This window comes from Mustela lutreola, chromosome 11, assembly GCF_030435805.1.
Source record: "Mustela lutreola isolate mMusLut2 chromosome 11, mMusLut2.pri, whole genome shotgun sequence".
NCBI classification, from domain to species: Eukaryota; Metazoa; Chordata; class Mammalia; order Carnivora; family Mustelidae; genus Mustela; species Mustela lutreola.
Window position 1 is genome coordinate 37,036,882 of NC_081300.1, and position 24,457 is coordinate 37,061,338.

General features: G+C 39.2%; 1 pseudogene; it reads right to left on the bottom strand.

Annotated features, from left to right (window-relative positions):
- Positions 1-9,446: 9,446 nt before the first annotated feature.
- LOC131810948 (heat shock cognate 71 kDa protein-like) lies at positions 9,447-11,099 on the bottom strand (annotated as a pseudogene).
- Positions 11,100-24,457: the final 13,358 nt, after the last annotated feature.

The following is a 24,457-nucleotide window of genomic DNA, read 5'->3' on the forward strand; positions in this document are numbered from 1 at the left end:
GATTCAAGAATTTCTTTTAGCCATTCTTTTAGGGAAGGTCTGCTGACAACAGATTCTCTTATTAGTCTTTCATCTGAGAATGTCTTATTTCTCCTCTATTCTTGAAGGTTATAGAGTTCTTTTCTTTCCGTACTTGAAATAGTCTTTTTATGTTTATGTGTAATATCCAGGTATTTTAGAGGTACTTCGTAGGAAGAATAGGGAGATGAACACTTACACCATCTTGCCCTGGAACCAGAAACTCCTGGGACAGTTTTCAATATTTAATATTATTTGTATTCAAATTTAGAAAATGGGTACTCCACGAGTTCCCCAACATATAGTTGATTTTTTTCCCCCTGAGTATTCTAGAATTATCACCAGTGGTATCAAAATTTTATGTCCTAAAGTCACCAGAAAGTGATGTCAAGAACAAAGCTTAGGATACTGGATGCAGGGGCACCCAGCTGGCTTGGTCATAAAGCATTGTAACTCTTGATCTTGGGGTTGTAAGTTTGAGCTCCACGGTGGGTGTGGAGATTACTTAAAATCTTAAGGGGTCACCTGGGTGGTTCTGTCGGTTAAGGATCTGACTCTTAATTTTCGCTGGTGTCACCATCGCAGGGTTTTGGGATGGAGCCCCAAATCGGGCTCAGGCCTCAGTGTGGAGTCTGCTTGGAGATTCTCTCTCTCCTTCTGCTCTGCCCTCCTCCCGCCCCACTCATGCTCTCTCTAAAATAAATAAAATCATTAAAAAGAGATCCTAAAAACATATTGGGTACAAAATCTAGATGCAGTTTCTAGGGAGTATAAAAACAACTTATTTGCCAAAAGAAAGACCTTAGAGTACAAATAAAAATGCCAGCTGAATGTATCCAGTGTTTGCCACCCATTCTCTTTTGGGCTGGTTAATTCTGGGAGCTTAATGAAATAGTCCTTTGTGAAAGGAAAGGACCTTAGAATCATTGAGGACTCCTTTCCAAAATCACACGTGCAGGACTGTAGTGAGACACATTCATTAGTGTTGATTGGAGTTATGTAATTCTTATTACTCATGGTATTCTAGCTCCCTTTGTCAGTGTCCAATCTAGTGCCAGACTCCCCAAAAGGCCCTGAATTTGGCAAGCGCACAGTATGATGAAATGCATAGCCGTTTCTTTAAAAAAAAAAAAAAAAGAGGGGGGCAGTCCAAGCTGTTCTAAGTTTTAAGCTTAGATCTAATCAAGTCCAGCCACAATTATCCCACCCAGGAGCTATTATCACATTCTTCCTTTTGAAAGCAGCTCAAACCACGGAATTGTTGGCAGTCACCTCCAATCCTTTAGGAACAAAAAATTCTTGGAGCCTCCCAGTCCCTAGCTCTTCTTTCTTGTTCCTGTTTAACATGTTGGTGAAGTTATTTGGGAAACAAACAAACAAAAGAAGATTTGAGTTTTAATTTGTAAATCTTCAATTTAATGCAAGATACCATCATGCTAATAATGCAGATATTGAATCTGGGAGAAAGAGTAATTGGAAAATTGGCTTATGAGGGGACTGATAAAATTATGTATCAATATAAATATTTCTATTAATCTTGTTAACCAGCTATGTGTATGTCTGTGTATATACATAGATATCTTAACTAGAAAAGCAAAACCCAAAACCCAAGAGATAATGGCAGTAACCTCAGACATTAAAAATGACCAGTTTTTATTAAAATTTTTTAAAAAATTTTTAAATTAAAAAAATTAAAAAAAAAAGATTTTTATTTATTTATTTGACAGACAGAGATCACAAGTAGGCAGAGAGGCAGGTAGAGAGAGAGAGGGTGGGGGGAGGAAGTAGGCTCCCCACTGAGCAGAGAGCCCGATGTGGGGCTCGATCTCAGGACCCTGAGATCATGACCTGAGCCGGCAGAGGCTTAACCCACTGAGCCACCAAGGTGCCCCTAAAAATTTTTTTTAAGAGAGCGGCACACCCAGTGTGGAGCCCAGCTCAGGGCCTGAACTCTCGACCCTGAGATCAAGACCTGAGCTGAGATCAAGAGTTGGACGCTTAGCCAACTGAGCAACCCAGATGCCCCTTAAATAATTTTTGAGTGGCAACTCTTTGGGCTGAGCTGTAATGCCCTGTCCACATCTGTTTCTTCACCTTTCTTTTATAGATGTTTATGTGAGAAAGAAAACATTTAAAGATATGTGTATTCTACCTGCACCTTGTCAGAATTATCTGTGGTTTTGTTTGGGATCTCTTTGTTTTATAGATGGTGAAACGGCCCACTTGAGGTTTAATAAACAGATTATTTTCCATTGTATGGGACAAGTTCACACCAAGGAGGACCTTATAGGGCTGACCATGAATGGTGAGGGATGTGCTCATCCTAAACAAAACCGAGAAGCCCATGGAGGTGTGTTTTGGTTCTTTCTTAAATCTGTACCTTGTTTTCCTTCCTGAATTCACCATTTCCATCCACAAGCCCTGCCCTGAGGCCTGATTCTACTTTCACATGGCTGTCAAAAATTTTTTTACTAACATTGGCTCAAGGTGTGTATAAAAGATGGTTTAAGTAAGCTAGCCTTCTTTACAATCTTTTGCTTTTTAAATGAGATCTTTGGAAGATAAAGTACTTTTTCTCTTCTGCTATGCCTGCCTGCAGCTGGAAGGAAAGAGTTAGCATCTTGAAGAAGAGAGAGCCCTTAGTCTGTGCTTGTTTGATAGAAAGAGTTGGCTTTTTATGAATTATAGAAGCCACTTCTGGGGGGAGAAGGGCTCTAACTTGAAAAAAAAAAATCACTGGAGTCCAGCCATCCAGGGCTCTCAAGGGAAAAGCTTAAGTTAAAGACCCTCCCTAGTCGGGTCATCAATCCAAATCAAAAAAGTACCTGCTCATTAAATTGCAAGTGGCCATCTGCTTGCTTACTCCTGTGCTGCTTTTTTCCTTTGGGCTGGTGATTATTTTCTGGTCTGGCCCCTTTTACTAACTAGCCTAAACTTGAGCTTTAGGCGAACCTCTTCCGTTTGGTTAAGCCATTTGAAGGGGAAAAAATTATTCTCAAGTTTACATGGACTGGTTATTGAGAATCTGGGTTGACTTGTGGCTTTTGCCGTGTACATTTGAATACTCCCAAATGAATTGTTTTATTTTATTCTTTTCTCGGCTTGGCAGTGTAGATCATAATGTTTACATTTACTGGATTTTAGAACTAGACAGTATTGTTTGTTTTCTTCAGTAAGTCCCGTATTATTAAAAAAGAACTCAGTTTTAAAGTTTAGATAACCAGTGCTAACTATTTAGCCTGCATTCTTTTGCTATGTTTATACACCTACAAGCCTGGGCCATGGGCTAAATATCTAAATGTAGCAAATACAGTTGTAGGAGAATATTTCTGTAATGTGCTGGGGTGGAATGGGGAAGTGAAGGAGGGAATCTTCTTTTTTTTTTTTATTATTTGTTTATTTGACAGACAGAGATTACAAGTAGACAGAGAGGCAGGCAGAGAGAGAGAGAGGGAAGCAGGCTCCCTGCTGAGCAGAGAGCCCAATACGAGACTCGATCCCAGGACCCTGAGATCATGACCTGAGCCGAAGGCAGAGGCTTTAACCCACTGAGCCACTCAGGCACCCCAATTAAATTAAAGGTTTAAACTATCTGAAGATGAGACCCAGTTTGAGAAATTGTTTATAATTCCCAAACAATTGAATGCATAATATTTTCAAGGTCCATCCGTGTTGTTGCATATATCATGCTATTTAGTCGAGGAATTCCAGGGTTATGGGGACTCAGGGCACGGTCTAGATAAGGAATGCCTTTATGGGAAAGAGGAATGCTGTGAGAGGAAGACTGGAGCAGAGACTCAAGCAAAATAGAGTGGATGAGGATGGACATTGCATTATTTATTGAAGTGAGTAATTAGAAATATTGAACTGCTTAGCGGTAGAGGAAAGGTTGAGTATATCCTTTTGCTAAGCCACTAAAGTATAAGCCATCAAAAACCTTAACATTGCAGGCTATATAGCAACATAGAAACTGTTTACTGTGTATAATATCCGTTGTGAAATATCCAGGCTGCAAAACTGAATGGACACTAGGACTTTACATAAAACATCAACTAAAGATCAATTTCTATGAATTTATCCCACCATTATACTTGCATATCTGCAGAAAGATATAAGTACTAGAAGTCTGCTTGTGGCCTTGTTTGTAATAACGAAAAATTGTAAATGAGTGATTTGGTATTCTATTGAGACTAGGTAAATAAATATTGCTACATTCATATATTGAAATAATATGCAGCCATTAAAAATAGTGAGACAATTCTCAATATGTGCATACATATATAAAAAAAATTTTTTTTAACAAGAACACATCCTTTAATCTTCTGTCTCCCTCTCATACTATCACACTATTGGTTAAAAAGTTTGTTTTTTCAGGGTGCTTGGGTGGCTCAGTCAGTTAAGTGTCTGCCTTCAGCTCAGGTCATAATCCCAGAGTCCTGGGATCGAGTCCCACATCAGGCTCCTTGTTCAGCGGGTAGCCTGCTTCTCCCTCTGCCTGCCCTGCCTTCTGCTCCCCCTGCTTGTGCTCTCTCTCTCTCTCTCTTTCTGACAAATAAGTAAAGAAAATCTTTTTGAAAGAAAAAAGCCTGTTTTTTGTCTCTTTCCTCCTTCATTCATTTCTTAAATTCCACATATGAATGAAATCATACGATATTTATCTGTCTTTGACTTATTTCACTTAGCATTATACTCACTAGATGCATCCATGTTGTTGCAAATGGTGGGAGTAGTGTTCTTTTATATATATTGGAATGGAATACTGCATATATATAACTTCATTCTTTTTGATGGCTGAATAGTATTCCATTATGCATACACATATATATGGGAATGGAATATATTTTATATAAACATGTAAAACAATATAGATGCATATATATGTGTATGTGTGTATGTATGTATATATGTGTGTGTATATATACATATATTTATAAACGCCACTTCTTTTTTTTTTTTTTTTTTTAAAGATTTTATTTATTTATTTGACAGAGAGAAATCACAAGTAGACGGAGAGGCAGGCAGAGAGAGAGAGAGAGGGAAGCAGGCTCCCTGCCGAGCAGAGAGCCCGACGCGGGACTCGATCCCAGGAGCCTGAGATCATGACCTGAGCCGAAGGCAGCGGCTTAACCCACTGAGCCACCCAGGCGCCCCTAAACGCCACTTCTTTATCCATTCATCTATTGATGGACACTTGGATTGATTCCATAATTTGGCTATTATAAACAAGGCTGCAAAAAACATTGGGGTGCATGTATCTCTTTGAATTAGAATATTAGAGTTATTAGAATTATTATTAGAAATATTAGAATATCTCTTTGGGCAAAAACTGAGTAGTAGAATTACTGGATCATGTGGTAATTCTATCTTTAACTTTTGGAGGAACTGCCATACTGTTTTCCACAGCAGATGCACCAGTTTGCATTCCCACCAACCTTTTTCTCCACATCCTGACCAACACCTTTTTTTCGATTTTAGCCATTCTGACAGGTGTGAGGTGTTACCTCATTGTGTTTTTTTTCTCTCATTGTGATTTTGATTTGCATTTACCTGATGATGAGTGGTGTTGAGAATTTTTTCATGTGTCTGTTGGCCATCTGTGTGTCTTCTTGGGAGAAACGTGTGTTCATGTCTTCTGCCCATTTTTAAATGGGATCACTTGGGTTTTTTTGGTGTTGAGTTGTGTAAATTCTTTATTTTGACTATAAACCCTTTATCAGGTATGTCATTTGCAAATATCTTCTCCCATTCAGTATGTTTTCTTTTAGCTTTGTTTGTTGTTTCTTTTGCTGTGCAGAAGCTTTTTATTTTGATGTAGTCCCAATAGTTTATTATTGGTTTTGTTTCCCTTGTCTCAGGAGGCATAGCTAGAAAAATGTTGCTATGGCCAGTGTCCGAGAAATTATTACCTGTGTTCTCTTTTAGGATTTTCTATGGTTTCGGGTCTCACACTGAGGTCTTTAATCCATTTGGGGTTTATTTTTGTGTATGGTGTAAGAAAGCAATCTGGTTTCATTCTTTAGCATGTAACTCTCCAGTTTTCGCAACACCATTTGTTGAAGAGACCATCTTTTTTTACATATTCTTGCCCCTTTTGTTGAAGATTATTTGACCACATAACTGTGGGTTTATTTCTGAGCTTTCTGTTTTGTTCTATTGATCTGTGTCTATTTTTGTACTAGTACCACTCTATTTTGATTATTACAATTTTGTAGTACCTCTTGAAATCTGGGATTGTGATACTTGTAGATGAGTTCATTTTTTTAAGATTGCTTTGTCTATTTATTTATTTATTTATTTATTTATTTTGGTGGTTCCATACAAGTTTGAAGATTGTTTGTTCAAGTTCTGTGAAAAATGCTGTTATTTTGATAGGGATTGCAGATTCAATTCTGCAGATTGCTTAGTGTAGTATGGATATTTTGACAGTATTCTTTCAATCTGTGATTGTGGAATGTCTTTCCATTTCTTTGTCATCTTCCAGTTTTTTTCATCAATACTTCATAATTTTCAGAGTACAGGTTTTTCACCTCCTTGGTTAAGTTTATTCCTAGGTATTATTATTATTATTATTATTATTTAAAGATTTTACTTATTTATTTGACAGAGAGAGAGAAATCACAAGTAGGCAGAGCAGCAGGCAGAGAGAGGGGGGAAGCAGTCTCCCTGCTGAGCAGAGAGCCTGATGCAGGACTCTATCCCAGGACCCTGAAATCATAACCTGAGCTGAAGGCAGAGGCTTAACCCACTGAGCCACCCAGGCACCCCTAGGAATTATTATTTTTGATGTAATTATAAATAGGAATGTTTTCTTAATTTCTTTTTCTGCTGCTTCATTATTAGTGTATGGAAATCGATTTCTTTTTTGAGGGGGGAATATAATGGATTTCTATATTTTGGTTTTATATCCTGTGACGTATCTGAATTCATTTATCAGTTCTAGTAGTTTCTGAGTGGCGTCTTTAGTCTATATATGGTATCATGTCTTCTGCAAATAGTGGAAGTTTTACTTCTTCCTTAGTAATTTGGATGGCTTTTATTCCCTTTTCTTCTCTGTTTGCTGTGGGTAGGGCTTCCAGCACTATGTTGAATAAAAGTGGTGAGAGAGGATATCTTTTGTCTTGTCCCTTAGGGGGAAAAGGTTTCTGTTTTTTTCAACCAATGAGTATGATGTTAGCTATGGATTTTTCCATATATGGCCTTATGTTGAGTTATGTTCCCTCTAAACCTACTTTGTTGAGGGTTTTGTTTTTTTTTTTTTTTAAATCACAAATGGATGTTATACCTTGTCAAATGGTTTTTTCTGCATCTAGTGGAATGATCATATGGTTTTTATCCTTTCCCTTATTGATGTAATGTATCATGTTGATTGATTTATAAAAATCGAACCATCCTTACATTCTGGGAATAAATCCCACTTGATCATGGTGAGTGCTTTTTAATTTTTTAAATTTTTATTATTTTTTTAAAAAGATTTTATTTATTTATTTGTCATAGAGAGAGAAGCGAGAGCAAGCACAGGCAGAGGGAGAAGCAGGCTCCCTGCCAAGCAAGGAGCCCGATGTGGGACTCTATCCCAGGATGCTGGGATCATGACCTGAGCCTAAGGCAGCCGCTTAACAAACTGAGCCACCCAGGTGTCCCAGTGAGTGCTTTTTAAAATGTATTGTTGGATTTGATTTGCTAATATTTTGTTGAGGATTTTTCACTATGTTCATCAGAGATATTGGCCTGTAGTTCTCTCTCTCTTTTTCTCCTTTTTATTTTTATTTTTTTAATGTCTTTATCTGGATTTGGTATCAGGGTAATGCTGGCCTTGTACAATGAATTTGGAAGTTTTACTTCCTTTTTTTTTTTTTTTTTTGGAAATTATTCGAGAAGAATAGATATTAACTCTTCTTTAAATGTTTGGTAGAATTCAGCTGTGAAAAGATACAGTCCTGGACTTTTACTTATTTGGAGTTTTTTGATTCCTGATTCATTTTCTTTTTTGATTCATGATTCATTTTCATTGCTGATAATTCATCTGTTCCTATTTTCTATCTCTTTCTGACTGTGTTTTCGAAGTTATGTTTCTAGGAATTTATCCATTTCTTCTAGCTTGTTGAATTTAATGGCGTAGAATTTTTCAAAAATCCTCTTCTAATCCTTTGTATTTCCGAGGTGTTGACAAGTGTTTCTCCTTTCATTTCTGAATTTTATATGAGTCTTTGCGTATGTGTGTGTGTATGCATCTAACAGTTAGATCAGTTTTGTTGACCTAACAATTGATCAATTTTGTTTGTTTTTTTTTTTGTTGTTGTTTTTATTTCCCCAAAGCACTAGCTCCTGGTTTCATGGATCTCTTGTAATGCATTTTTTAGTTTTTATTTTGTTTATTTCTGCCCTAATCTTTATTATATTCTTCCTTCTACTGGTTGTGGGTTTTGTTTTTTCTTCTTGTAGGTGTAAAGTTAGGTTGTTTATTTGAGATTTGTTTTCTTAGGGTAGGCTGGCATTACTATAAATTTTCCTCTTGGAAGAGCTTGTGCTGCATCTAAAGATTTTGGCCAATTGTGTTTCCATTTTTATTTGCCTCAGTATATTTTCTGGCTTCCTCGTTTTTTTTTGTTTTTTGTTTTTTTTTTTTTTGTTGTTGTTGTTGTTGTTGACTCATTCATTGTATAGTAGAATATTATTTAACTTCCATGTATTTGTGCCCTTTTCAGATTTTTTTCTTGTGATTGATTTCTAGTTTCATAATGTCGTGATTAGAAAAGATGCATGGTGGGTGCCAGGGTGGCTCAACTGGTTAAGTGGCTACCTTCTGCTCAGGTCATGATTCCAGGGTCCTGGGATTGAGTCCCACATCAGGCTCCCTGCTCAGCAGAGAGCCTGCTTCTCTCTCTCTCCCTCTGCCTGCCACTCTGTTTACTTGTGCTCAGTATCTCCCTGTCAAATAAATAAATAAAATCTTAAAAAAAAAAAAAAAGATGGATGTTAAGACTTCAGTCTTTTTGAATTTGTTGAAAAGATTGTGTATTCTGCTGTACTAGGATGAAATGTTCCGTTTGATCCATCTGGTCCAATATGTCATTCAAAGCCACCGTTTCCTTGTTAATTTTTGTTTGGATGATCTGTCCATTTCTGTAAATGGATATTTACATTTATTGTATCACTACTAGTTCCTTTGTTTGTTATTAACTGTTATTAACTGTCATGTATTTGGGTGTTCCCATGTTAGGTTCATAAATATTTATAATTGTTACATCTTCTTGTTGGATTGTTTCCTTTATGATTATGCAGTGTCCTTTTTTTGGTCTCTTGTTAGTCTTGTTTTAAAGTCTATTTTGTCTGATATAAGTATTGATACCCTATCTTTTCACTTCCATTGACATCATAAATGCTTTCCATCCTTTACTTTCAGTCTGCAGGTGTCTTTAAATCTGAAATTAGTCTTGTACAGCTTGGTACAGCTTGGTGATGATGGGGTTGCAGACTTTCTCCAACTCTTTCTGCTGGTGTTCAAATTCTTCCTTCTCTGCAGTCTGGTTCTTATCAAGCCAGTTGATGATTTCATTGCACTTGTCAAGAATCTTCTGTTTGTCTTCATCATTTATCTTGCTCTGAAGTTTTTCATCTTCAACAGTTGCTTTCATGTTGAATGCATCAGACTCAAGTGAATTCTTGGAAGACACCTTGTCCCACTGTTTCTCATCTTCAGCTTTGTACTTCTCAGCTTCCTGGACCATGTGCTCAATATCTTCCTTGCTCAAGTGGCCCTTGTCATTAGTGATGGTAATCTTGTTCTCTTTTCCTGTGCTCTTATCCACGGCAGAGACATTGAGGATACCATTAGCATCAATATCGAAAGTGACCTCAATCTGAGGGACACCACGAGGAGCAGGAGGTATGCCTGTGAGTTCAAACTTTCCAAGTAGATTGTTGTCCTTGGTCATGGCACGCTCACCTTCACACACCTGAATAAGCACACCAGGCTGGTTGTTGGAGTAGGTAGTGAAGGCCTGTGTCTGTTTGGTAGGAATGGTAGTATTCCGCTTGATAAGAACAGTCATGACTCCTCCAGCAGTTTCAATGCCAAGAGAAAGTGGAGTGACATCCAACAGCAGCAAATCTTGAACATTTTCAGATTTGTCTCCAGAAAGGATGGCTGCCTAGACAGCTGCACCATAAGCAACAGCTTCATCAGGGTTGATGCTCTTATTCAGTTCTTTTCCATTGAAGAAATCTTGGAGAAGTTTCTGAATCTTGGGGATATGGGTAGAACCACCCACCAGAACAATATCATGGATCTGAGACTTGTCTAACTTGGCATCCCGAAGAGCTTTCTCTACAGGGCCCAGGGTGCCACGGAACAGGTCAGCATTTAATTCTTCAAACCAGGCACGAGTGATAGAGATATAGAAGTCGATTCCTTCATACAGAGAATCAATCTCAATACTGGCCTGGGTCCTGGAAGAAAGTGTACGCTTAGCACGTTCACAAGCAGTACAGAGACGAAGAACTGCCCTCTTGTTTTCACTGATATCTTTCTTATGTTTGCGCTTGAACTCTGCAGTAAAATGGATGACCATTCGGTTGTCAAAGGCTTCTCCACCTAAGTGGGTGTCTCCAGCTGTGGACTTAACCTCAAAGATCCCATCTTCAATAGTAAGGATTGACACATCAAAAGTGCCAGCTCCAACTTTTTTGTCTAAGCCATAAGCAAAAGCAGCAGCAGTTGGCTCATTGATGATTCGAAGTACATTGAGACCAGCAATAATTCCAGCATCTTTGGTAGCCTGACGCTGAGAATCATTGAAGTACGCAGGTACTGTGACAACTGCATTGGTAACAGTCTTCCCAAGATAAGCCTCTGTGATTTCCTTCATTTTCATCAAAACCATAGAAGACACCTCCTCTGGATAAAAGCTTTTTGTCTCTCCCTTGTATTCTACTTGGACCTTGGGCCTGTCAGCATCATTCACCACCATGAAAGGCCAATACTTCATATCAGACTGGACAACAGCATCATCAAATCTCCGTCCAATCAGGTGTTTGGCATCAAAAACTGTGTTGGTGGGGTTCATCGCAACTTAGTTCTTCACAGCATCACCAATCAATCGTTCGGTGTCTGTGAAGGCGACATAACTTGGGGTGGTCTGGTTTCCCTGATCATTGGTAATTGTTTCCACTTTCTCATGCTAGAAGACACCCACGCAGGAGTAGGTGGTGCCAAGATCAATGCCAACTGCAGGTCCCTTAGACATGGTTGCTTATGTGTGGGCCTGGCTTGGGTTGAGAAGAAGACAGCAATCCAAAGATCTAGTCCCGCGTTCAATGAGCCCTTAACTGATTTTTGTAGATATAGTTAATTTTACGGCTCTTGTGGTCCCTGCTTTTCCTGTTCTTGCCTACAGTCCTTTCTTTCCACTGAAAAAAATCCCCTTTAATCCTTTTTTGTAAGGCTGATTTCATGGTAATTAATTCCTTTAACTTTTGTTTGTCTGGGAAACTCTTATCTTCCCTTCTATTCTGAATGAAGGACTTGTTGGATATTCTTGGTTGCAGTTGTTTTTTTTCAGCACTTTGAATATATCATGTCCCTCCCTCTGGCCTTCAAAGTTTGCTAAAAAAAAGGTGATTGCCTTATGGGGTTTCCCTTATTTGTAACGTTTTTGTTTTTTTCTCTTGCTGCTTTTTAAAATTCTCCATCACTATTTTTTATCATCTTCAGTACTATGTGTCTTGATGTGGACCTTGTGTTGATTTTGTTGGAGGCTGTCTGTGCCTGCTGGATCTAGATTTCTGTTTCCTTCCTCAGATTCAGGAAGTTTTCAGCTATTATTTCTTTTTTCCTTCTGCTTTTTCTAGTCTGCCATTTACTCATCTAGTGTATTTTTAATTTCCGATATTTAGTTCTTCATCCAATTGGTTCCTTTAAGGTTTCCTCTCTGTTAAGGGTCTCACTGATGTCCTCCACTCTTTTATCAAGTCCAGTGAGTATCTTTATGACCATTACTTTAAGTTCTCTATCAGTCATTTTACTTATATATGTTTCATTTCTCTTTTGCTGTGTTTTAGTCCTCTTCTTTAATTTGGGGTATATTCCTTTCTCCTCATTTTGTCTAATTTTCTGTGTGTTAGGAAAATCAGCTACATCTCCTCTTCTGGCAAGCAGTAGCCTTACGAAGAAGGGGTCCTATAGTGCCCTGTAGTACAGCATCCCCTAGAATCTGGTGCTTCATATCTGTTTCTAGTGTGTGTTGGGTGTGCCCTACTGTTGTGGCTGAACTGCATTTGCCTTAGTCTAGTTCTGCAATGGCTCTCTTTTCCTGTTGTGAGCAGTGTTTGGGCTCTGTAGTGTTAATAGGCCAGTGAGGGTCACCTTATGCTTGAGTTGGGTCAGACCAGGTGTTTGGCAGAGCTGTGGTCACTCTGAACTGTAGGATGCTCTCCTTGTGTTCTCCTCTGGGAGTTTTTCACTGGTAGGTAGAGCCTGCATTCAGATCAGAGGCCACTTATAGGGCTGCAGTTGAACTGGTGGTATGTGTGGTTATCCTTCCCTCTCCCCAGGGGCAGGAGTCACTTTGGAGTACTGGGGCTGCTTGCACAGTGCTATGCTTATTCCCCCACTTTGGATGTATTCCTGCCTCTCTGGGTTAGAGGGAGCACACCTGCAGAGGAATGTAGGGGCAGGTCATGCTTTTGGCAAGTTAGGTAGAGAATGCTTGTACTGCACTAGTTCCTGTAGGTGTGCTTCAGTATAGGCTGGGGAAAGGGGTGGTGCAGAGGAAAATGCATCTACCGGTTCTTCATTTCTTGGAATAGTCTCCCAGAGATGTCTGCCCCTCTAGCACATACTCTGAGGTTATTAATGAAACTTTCCTCCCTGGGCACTGGCTGGCTCAGTAGGAAAAGCATGTGATTCTTGATCTCAGGATCATGGGTTTGAGCCCCACATTGGGTGTAGAGATTACTGGATTTAAAAATTTTAGAAAAAAAAATTCCTTCCTCTATATATTGGATATTTTTCAACTGTGGCTTCTATGCTGTATCTCAGTAGGGCTCTTTGTTGTGCTGTCTCTTAAGGGTGTGGACTCAGTTTCTTCTTGCTCTCTTGGCTCTCTCAGAGCTGAGCTACTGATTTTAAAGTTCCAGGAGTGAAGCTCCAATGATTATAAGAATTTGAGAAGTTAAGTTTCTCTGGTTTTCATAGCCAACTGTTGTGGGGATTTGTCTTCCGAATGGGGGTTACCAGGCCTGGGTGCCTGGTTGGGGGTCCGTTCCTTTCCTTCTCCATGCTTGTGGTGTTGCTCCCTCCTGTGGACAGTCCTGCGGGTCAGTTCAGCTCCTGACTGCACCTCTGTCCATCCTACCTTCTTCAGTGTGGCCTCTTCTCTACATTTAGCTGTGGAGATCTCTTCGGACCTTCTGACAGTCCGAAGGTTATTTCTACTGATGTGAGTGTTACCTAGTTGTATCTGTGGGAGGGGATGAATTCAGGGTCCTCCTACCTTGTCATCTTTCTATCACACTCCAAATACCAAGATGAAAGCACCTCCCATAAATATTTTGGTGGAGAGGGGGGCAAAAAAAAAGCAAGGTACATGTAATATATTCTTGCGGGTGTAAAATAGAGGGTTTTGTATACGTGAAGAAACAAGACCAGGCGAGAATATGACACATGATGATAGTTTTTTTTTTTTTTAAAGATTTTATTTATTTATTTGACAGAGAGAGATCACAAGTAGGCAGAGAGGCAGGCAGAGAGAGAGAGAGAGGAGGAAGCAGGCTCCCCGCTGAGCAGAGAGCCCAATGCGGGACTCAATCCCAGGACCCTGAGATCATGACCTGAGCCGAAGGCAGCGGCTTAACCCACTGAGCCACCCAGGCGCCCCAACACATGATGATAGTTTTAAGGTGCAGCAATGTGGATAATGATTTTTATTTTCCAAACATTCTTTAGTGCTTTTGTAACTTAAAAAGTAAGATCAAGGAAAAGTAAATGCCTAAGCAGCTATGGGAAGGACGTTTCTTAAGCTCTAATGATCTCTCCCTATGTGTTGACTTCTGGTGCAAGTTAATGTAAGCACACTATCCATTTCACAAGTCTTCATTGCCCTGTTATGTTCAGAGGCAGAGTGCTAGGACTTGGTTTTAGTTAACAGTCATTTTAGCACCAAGCATGTCTGTGCTTTGTAAAGTGAGAATTTCATATATAGCTACACATAGGAGAAAAGACTGAAGTTGAGAGAGGTTTTTGCTTTGTTTGAGGCTTCCTAACTGATCTATTTCTGTTAGTGATTATCTTACATGGTGCCATAAATCAAGGCACCTGGACACTTTTCTTGGCTTTTATAACTGAACCTTAACTTTCATTATTTTACCTTTAGACATTATACTCCCCCCCCACCTTTTCTTTTTTTTAGCCCAAATATACTTTATTAGCACAAAAAAGCAGCCATAACAAGGCACAGCAAACAAAAACATACATTAGCTATCAAAGGGTTAATGTTACATACATATAGCTTTTCTTTTTTGTAGCCGTGGCAATAGCCAACAGGATGTAAAAGAATTTTCTGTAGCAGCAGGTAAGGAAACCAAGGAGCACTCACCAGTGGTAACAGAACACATTAATAAAAAGACACAAGAATGGATTTGACGAGTGCAAAATGTCTAGGACAGAACTGTAGATTCAGTTCAGTTCTAAGAAGCAAGCTACTAGGACTTGGTATTATTTCCAAAATAGCTTATACTTCCTTCTGTAGCTACACTAGTGGGTCTTGTTGACAACTTGGTCTTAATAGAAACATTAAGGCAGATAGCTTCTATAGCTACATGATCTGGTACTAGTTTGAGAAACCTGGGGGTATTGAGATGGTAAAATCAATTAAGTCCACTATATTTCTTCATTCTCTGTGTTCTATGAAATGTAGCAAACTCATAAATATCTTTTATTGATCTGCTTGGCTATACAGGTGACACTTCAAGGGCTGAGCTGGTAACTATTATTAGCAGCACCTATGAAAGTGCCTGAATTAATAGTCCAAGTTAGATTGCCAGTTGATGCTGAATTTCTACGCTAGTCCTTGAATTTCAATACTTTTAATTTTTTCCCAAAGTCTTGGCAATAAGTACATAAAAAGTTTTTTTTTTTTTTTTTTCACAGATGAAAAGGCAATGATCCTAGATTGATTAAAATTCATTCTAGGCTCAGACTACTTGCTTATGATTATAGCTTCCTTAACTGGCACGTAAACTCACTTTCAACTGTGGCTTATCTCCTATAAAAGATATGATTCATTAAAATTGGAGCGATTTTCTTGATTTATATAGTTTTCATGTGTCCTTGGCAGGGTTTCATTCAAATTAGTAAGTAATCAAACTGCCGAGGGAGGCTTGCAACTGGTCTTCTAATTAGTTTGGGATGGCAGCGCGTTCATATGAACCCACATAAGAAGCCAGAAAAAGGGTGTAACATATTTTAATTGTTGTCTCAGATCAGAGTTTCATTTGATATTTTTATTTTCTATTTTTTGAAGTTGAAATAACTCTATATATTCAAGAGATACTACCTTCTTTATATTTTTTCTTCAACTTGGCCACCTTCTCCCCACCCCTCCAGGAGGTTATCAGATTGATAATGGAGAAGATAAGACCTTTCATAAGCAGAGTTCCTGACTGGTTTGAAAATTATATATATTTCATTATAAAGTTTGGCAGGTAGCAGTCTATGGTAAAAACAGCATGGGTTTTGAAGTTAGGCCAAGGTTGGAATGCTGATGTTCTAGTCACTACTTTTCACAACTAGTATGTACGTTGGCAAATTAAGCCTTTTTTTTGCTAATATACTTTTTTTTTAAGATTTTATTTATTTGACAGACAGAGATTACAAGTAGACAGAGAGGCAGGCAGAGAGCGAGAGGGAAGCAGGCTCCCCCCTGAGCAGAGAGCCCGATGCGGGGCTCGATCCCAGGCCCTGGAATCATGACCTGAGCCAAAAGCAGAGGCTTTAACCCACTGAGCCACCCAGGCACCCCCAAATTAAGGCTTTTAACTCACAGTTGCCTCAAACGTTAAGTTGGCATATAATCTTTGTCCTGCTAGGAAGTCGTGAGACATAATAAAAGAATGAATGTAAGTCTGGTTTTCAGTTTGGTCTTGAATTCAATAAGCATTCATTGAGTATCCACTACTTTCATTCATTTTTTTTTTAATGTTCTATTAAAAAAATTTTTTATTAACATATAATGTATTATTTGCCCCAGGAATACAGGTCTGTGAATCGTCAGGCCTACACACTTCACAGCACTCACCACAACACATATCCTCCCCAATGTTCATAACCCAACCACCCTTTCCCTATACTTTCTTAGCATCTTTTTAAAAATACATCTTTCATAGGACTTCTTAATCAAAGGATGTATCACAGAATATTGTACAATGGTAAAAGAGTAGTTGATATTTTATCATCTGGAAACCTCTCTTGCTATTTATTTCTACACATCTGTTATATAGTAATGATGGTTCATATTTATTATAGTAATCCTAAGCCCAGAGGCTCTATCCAAATGATTAAAGATAGGGTAGGTCCTATGCTTTCATCTTTAAGAATTTTTATTGTGTTCTAGTTCCTTAAAAATCAGTAATCCTTTTAGGCACAAGCAAAAAATCCATAATTTAATCCCACATATTACTTTTAACAATGATAAATATGGAAACTATCTATTGACCAGAATATTGTTGTTGTTGTTGTTGTTTTTAAAGATTTCATTATTTATTTATATATTATTATTTATTTAAATATTTTCTCTGCTGAGCAGAGAGCCTGATGTGGGCCTCTATCCCAGAACCCCGAGACCATGACCTGAGCTGAAGGCAGAGGCTTAGCCCACTGAGCCACCCAGGCGCCCCCAGAATATTGTTTTTTATAATCATGCCAGATAGCAAGTCCATTGAAAATTAAGAATAACATAATAAGAGCCTCCATTATCCAGTGCTTACTATGTACCAAGCTCTGTGTGTTTCTCATCTTGTTTTATTTAACATTAAGTTGAACCATGCAGGATGTGTGTTATTATCCTCATTCACAGATAAAGGAACTCAGAGATTAAGTGTTCAAGGTCCTATAGGAGGTAAATGGCAGAACCATGACTGAACCTATGGTCATCCTTTTCAGCCACCTTATTTCAAAGCTTTGGTTCTTAACCACCATGCAATTCTAGATAGCTTTTTTGTATATAGCTACTCTTAAATATTTTTCATATGCCCTGTGGTCAAACTCTTTCTCTCTGAATGGGCCTATGCTAGGAAATGGTACCTTAGGATACATGCTGTATTTAGTAAGTCAAGACTCAACAGGAGGGAAAATGTACTAGCAGTAGCAAAGTTGGACTATATCTCTGGACTCTGTAAACAACACTGTGTCTCTGCAGTTGATGGGTTCGAAAGGTGACATCGTCTTTAACATCACTATTGAAGGCATGGGGATTTAGCATGTGAAAAGTCCATTGTGAGTCATTCCCCCCACAACATGAACAGAATGTAGTAACAGAGGTGCTATGTATCACTTCAGTAGAAAATCAAAGTGAACAATGGGAAGGCTTGCTGGTAACACTTGCAGAGATGACCCGGCAACATTAGCCTGTGACTGAGAGGGGTTCTAATGTCAGTAGAGACATTCTTAAAGTTGGCAGCCGTCTAGACTGTTGTATGTACGGCGTGTGCTCTTTGTCTGGGTGGAGTGTGTACAGTATTGTTGAATTCTCTATGGATCTGTAATCAAAATAATGTTAAGAACCAGCTCATCTAAATTTATCCTTACAAAAATGATTTTAAAAAAGGTAAAGTTTAAAGAGTGAGTTGAAGGTAATTTCTTTCTTTCTTTCTTTTTTTTTAAAGATTTTATTTGTTTATTTGACAGACAGAGATCACAAGTAGGCAGAGAGGCAGGCAGAGAGAGGAGGAAGCAGGCTCTCTGTTGAGCAGAGAGCCTGATGTGGGGCTCGATCCCAGGCCCCTGGGATCATGACCTGAGCCGAAGGCAGAGGCTTTAACCCACTGAGCCACCCAGGTGCCCCAGAGTTGAAGGTAATTTCTAAGGATATAATTGCGTGTGTTTTAATGTTTATCACTCCGATGAAGACCACTCTGGGCAGAATTGTCTCATGTCTGAGAGCACTAGGTTTCAGAAGTCACTAATTAGTTTTGTATCATTATCCCTGTCCAGTCTGTTTCTTTTTTTTTTTTTTTTTTTTTTATTAAGATTTTATTAATTTATTTGACAGAGAGAAAGATCACAAGTAGGTGGAGAGTCAGGCAGAGAGAGAGGAGGAAGCAGGCTCCCGCTGAGCAAAGAGCCCGATGCGGGGCTCGATCCCAGGACACTGAGATCATGACCTGAGCCGAAGGCAGCGGCTTAATCCACTGAGCCACCCAGGCGCCCCTCCAGTCTGTTTCTAACTTAACTTGTGTGCTCACCTTCCTCTTCTGTAAAATGGGAATGCAAATCCATTCCTCACTGGGTTGTTATGGAGAATATGGGGGGGAATTTGAATGATCTGTGCAAAAAAAAAAAAAAAAAAAATTGTCTAAACAGAGTAAACTGTATGGCATTTGGTTTCATAGTTATTCAGTAAATGATTGTAGTCAGAGCCCCATAGCCTTTGTTTTAAGACTTAAAATGGGCACCTGGATGGAGTATTTGGTTAAATGTCTGACTCTTGGTTTTGGCTCAGTCCCTGAACTCAGGGTCTTGAGATCAAGCCTTGCATCAGGCTCAGTATGGAGTTTGCTTGAGATTCTCTTTCTCCCTCTTCCTCTGCCTCCTCCCTTCTGCTCTCTCTCTCTCTCTCAAATAAATAAATTAATTAAAAAAAAAAAAGACTTCAAACAGCCAAGCAAATGCTGCCAGTATGTACGACACACAGAAAACATAACAAGATGACTAAATTAGCTGAAGTCAAGGAAAGTGAGTTTTCAGCAAGATTGGGGCAGGAAGCACGAGGCAAGGCAGCTAGTTAGGGGTGTTTGAAGCTTCTCTCCAGGTTTCCCTAAGGGGGCTTGGTCGGGGAATGAGGATTTGGGAAGGATGTGATGGAGTCCTCACAGGGAATGTGAGCTGCTGCTTTGGAGTTATGTCAGGAGAAGAATGGGTCCCATTCTGCACCATCTTCCGACACCCCAGTGTATCATCATGTAAATGAATTCTTGGGCTTGTTCCAGCTGCTTGCAAAGTCATGCCTCATTTCTTGTAGTCACAAGAGCCCTCATAGTAGAACTATATTGATTTCTAATGGGGGGTGAGAGATGGAAAGGAAGGGCTTGCTCAGCCCAAATGCCCGAGTTTCCATGGCTCTTTGGACAGTTGTAAAATGGGGACCTACAGCAACGGAGAGACTTCTTCACCAGTCATGTCTTCTGGGGTTGCTTGAAGTAAAGGTGTTCACATAAAAGAAAGCAGTGCATTCACACTGAAATTTAAGTTTTCCAAATGGCAATTGAAACAAGGGAAAATATTTTCCATTTTTTGTATTGAGATGTAATTGACATATAATATTTTACTAGCTTCAGGTGTACAGCATAATGATTCCATGTTTGTTGTATATTGTGAAATGATCACAGTAAGTCTAGCTACCGTTCATTACCACACATGGTTACAGATAAGAGAAAATGTTTTAAATGATAATCAACAATCTTTAGAACTTGAAGACAGAACCTAACATTTAAAATTAGCTATTTCCTTAAGTAACTATATTAAACTTCCTAGCACAGCGTCTGGCACAGAGTAGATTTTTACATATTTTTTCTTTCCCTTCCCTTTCATATGTGTGCTGGCCAATGAAAATTTCAAGCTTATTAGGGACCCCCTTCTCCCACAGTACTCCAGTGGTATTTTCTAATGAATGACAAAACACATTTACATGATAAAATATCTTTCTCTTTTTAACTCACATACAAGAATATCCTGCCCCTTCAGAGTCAAACATTCTCTGTTCTCCCAGGATTTGAAAGCTGAACCCTTTTAACAAATAGAAACAGTGGATTTTCTTTTCCCTGTAATAAAGGCCATAGAAAAGTTGATGGATTTGTCCTTGGGTTTTATGAATGGGACATGAAAACACCCACTTAGCTTTCCCAGAGGCTGTTTCAGAGAATAACCTCTTTTCTCATTCTACTAACACTCTAAATCCTTGCACAAAGCTACTAATTTATAATTGCTGATTTGACTGAATGTATAATCTTCATCTTAAAGCATTTCAAGTTCTTTCTGGCAACCACAGGGAATTTCCATGTTCTAAAAGAGAATGTTCAGTTTACTTTTCTTCTTTAATTAGATGAGATGGGGGTTTTAACCCTATCAAATGAGGTAAGTTTTGATTGAAAGAAAAATCTGGATAGTATGGTAGGATACTGATGGCAGAAGGAATCACGAGGAATGTTAGGCAAGCAGCACCTTCAAATTGAACTCAAATTCTTGGTACCGAGACTACCAGTAGTCCGGGGTTTATCGGCTCTATTCAGACTTATAAGAGAAAAATTCCAAACCTCATGATAGTATACTTTTACGTGAAGTGACAAACGCCCTCTCTTTTTATCCAGATGACTCATAATTTTGTGTTATCGAAGAACTTGGGGCTAAATTTTTATTTCTATAGTCATTAATTTTACTTGCAGTTGGCAGTTTTTTGTTGTCTGTTCTGTTTTTTTAAATGGCATATTTTGGTAGCACAGTCTTGTCTCAAATTATTCCTTAGGGGACACAGTAAATTCTAGGCTTATAGCAAACTGGGAAAAGATGCTGGATGAAGGTCTAGAAGCCTTCACGAGGCGTTTGAGGACCTCCAAATGCAGGGTGGATTAGGGACCCTCAGGATCTCCTCATGCTTCTCTTGCTAGAAGTTTAATACAAAATTGCATTTAACCTGGAAATCTACATGGATGAGGAGCAGAACTAATCTGCTCTGGGTATAAGCCAAACTTAGAGTTTCAGGAGTGGCTGGAAGGGTAGATATGTTTTTGAGAGCTCTTCCCACATTTGAAATCTCACAGGCGTAGGTGGCAAGCTGTGGTCTCTCCGGTCAGATTGCCTGACTTCGTGTTCTAGCACTACCTGGCTGTACAACTTTGGGAGAGTTGCTCAACCTCTTTGTGCCTTAGTTTTCTCATCTATGACATGGGAAACTAATAATAGTAGAGTTGTTTTGAGGATTAAATAAGTTAATTTTTTAATTTTTAATTTTTATTTATTTATTTAATTTATTTATTTTTAAAGAGAGACAGTGAGAGAGAGCATGAGAGGCGAGAAGGTCAGAGGGAGAAGCAGACTCCCCACGGAGCTGGGAGCCCGATGCAGGACTCGATCCCAGGACTCCGCGACCGTGACCTGAGCCGAAGGCAGCTGCTTAACCAACTGAGCCACCCAGGCGTCCAGTTAATTTTTTTTAAAAGGCAAATACAGTAGCTATATATGTTTAAAAAGAAAATACCGGGGCGCCTGGGTGGCTCAGTGGATTAAGCCGCTGCCTTTGGCTCAGGTCATGATCTCGGTGTCCTGGGATCCAACCCTGCATCGGGCCCTCTGCTCAGCAGGGAGCCTGCTTCCCCCTCTGTCTCTGCCTGCCTCTCTGCCTACTTGTGATCTCTCGCTCTGTCAAATAAAATAAATAAAATCTTAAGAAAAAAAAAAAAACAGGTCAGAGAAAGATCAATGTAGGCTAGAGTGAGGGCTGGCAACCTATGACCCATAAATCAAATCTGTTTTTATAAATAAAGTTTCATTGGAACATGGCTACACCTATTCATTTATGTACTGTCTACAGCTATTTCTGTGATACAACAGCAGAGTTTAGTAGTTGTGACAGAGACCCAATGGACTCTAAAATATTTACCCTAAAATATTTACCATTAGGTCCTTCACAGAAAGAGTTTGCAAGCTCTGAACTATGGTCTTCATTCTTTTGCATTGCTGTATTTCCTTGATTCAATAGTAAATGCTTTTGCCACAGATCCAGCTACTCTTTCCTTCTTTAAATGCATGAGAGCCTGTAGGTCATGAAACTCCCACGAAGTCACATATTGTACCAAGCAGAGAGGCCGCCCATGTCACAGAATGAATTGTGACTGGATCTTTTGTGGTGGTACTGTGGACCATTGAGACTAATATGAAAATTACCTTCTGAGTATTTATGTGAAATAATTTAATTTTAGAGCTCATAAACAAGATCAGAGTTGTGTGGTTTAACAAAAGGTCTCCTTATGTGTACACCCTCTTGCCAAAAACATGATGAAATCCTGAAACATGGCAAACTTCATGTGCCCTTCCCGATTTCCATGTGGCAGACAGAATGGGTGAGTGTATCTTCTTCAGAAATACTCCCGTTGCTTTTGGAAGGTGATTGGGAAACTGGCATAGTTCTAGAAAATAGGAGAATGTTTTTCTCTTTCACTCTGGGGCCCCTGTCCCAGTGAACACATGTGTACCAAAGTCCTGCAGGCAATTTTTCTTTTTAAAATGTTCTGTTCTATAGCAAACATGTCCAACTTTCCCCAGCATCTTGCCCATTCATTTAAACTGCCTATCTTGAGGCTGCCCTGGAGTCTTAAACTTCAGAGGTTCCCAAAAGCTGTGTGTGGCAGTGTATAAGAAAAGCTAAGTCTGCACTAGTCTTAGGTTAAAAATTAGATTTGATTTGGGCACCTGGGGGGCTCAGTCAGTTAAGTATCTGCCTTTGGCTCCGGTCATGATCTCCGGGTCCTGGCATGGAGCCCCACATCAGGCTCTCTGCTCAGCGGGAAGCCTGCTTCTTCTCCCCTGTGATCTCTCTCACTTTCACTCTCTCTTTCAAAGAAATAAAATCTTTAAAAAATTAGATTTGATTTATTTTTCCAATTTTCCAGGTAACTCTACAATTGAAAGCCACCTACTTTCTTTCTTTCCAATCTGCAAACATCAGGCTAAGTCAGGCCTGCATGCCAACTGGAAAAGAAATGGTGGAGGAAAATGTCTTCAACTAAACTTAGTTACTGAGAGATACTTAACCACTAAAGAGGGGGCTGGCTTTATTGCCATTGTTGATGGACAGCAAATACCATCAGTGATCAGTTTCATTCAGCAACAGACTGTATTCTGTGTAGCCATGGGTAGCCATACTTCTTCAAATTGGACTGGATATATTGGAACCAATGTTTCAATTACCTGACTCTAGATTCAAATGAAGTCATTCTAGCAATTTTGATTCTCTAAAGTAATATAAATATTTAATTGTTGAGTATAATAAATGCAGGAGAGGGAAGAAAAGTCTTCTTATTATAAAAATGTACACAGTATAAAACCTCACCAACAATTAAAAGAAGTAGTTCAAAATTAGCTATAATTTTACTTAAAGACTAACAAAGATGAAGTTTCAAAATATGCCAGTTCGTTGGGTATGAGGGGGAATGACTACCCTCATGCATTATTGGTGGAAGGTTAAATCTGAATTTGACAAAACTTCTTGGAGGTTTGCAATTTGGCAGTATATATGCAAATTTATTCCTTTGATTCAGCAATTCTATTTCTTGGAGTTTATTCTATGGATATACTCACACATGTACGAAGATTTCTCTACAGTGATGTTCATTATAGAGTTGTTGTAATAGTAAAAAGCTGGAAACAATAAAACCTATAATGCTTCTGTTATAGACTGAATTGTGTCCCCCCCGCAGTCCGTATGTCAAGGCCCCCTAGCCTCCCAGTATCTTAGAATGTGACTATATTTGGGGGCACCTGGGTGGCTCAGTCATTTGAGCACCTGACTCTTGATTTCAGCTGTCGGAATCCTAAGATCAAGCCCTGAGTCCCACATCACCCAGGGGGGGCACCTGCTCGTGGATTCTATCCCTCCCTCTTGTCACAAGCACATGCTGGCTCTCTCTCAAATCTTAAAAAAAAAAAAAAAAAAAAAATGTGACTATATTTGGAGAGTTGGCCTTGAAAGAGGTGATTAATTTTAAAATCATTAAGGATGGGGCTCTAATTCGATGTGACTGGTGTCCTTATAGGAAGAGAAAGCCCCAGGGAGCACACAGATAGAGGGCAAGCCATTCGAGGACACAGCAAGTAGGCAGCTGTCTGCCAGCCAAATGGAGAGGCCTTAGGAGAAACCAAATTTGCTGACATGTTAATCTTGTACTTCTAGCTTCCAGAACTGTGAGAAAGTAAGTGTCTGTCCCTTAGGCCACCAGTATTCAGTTACAGCAGCTCTAGCAAACTAGTCCATCCATCTTATGAAGTACTATGCAGTTCCCACATCAGGTAGAGTATACTCCCATTTACTAGATCAAAAAAAAATTTTTTTTTTAAAGATGTGTCATGCTTGTATATATTCAGAAACAATTTGTGGCTGCTTTTAGGGAGAGGCCTGGTAGTGGGGCTTGAGAGTAGGTAAGGGAGACTCTGATTTTTCATTATATACCCTTT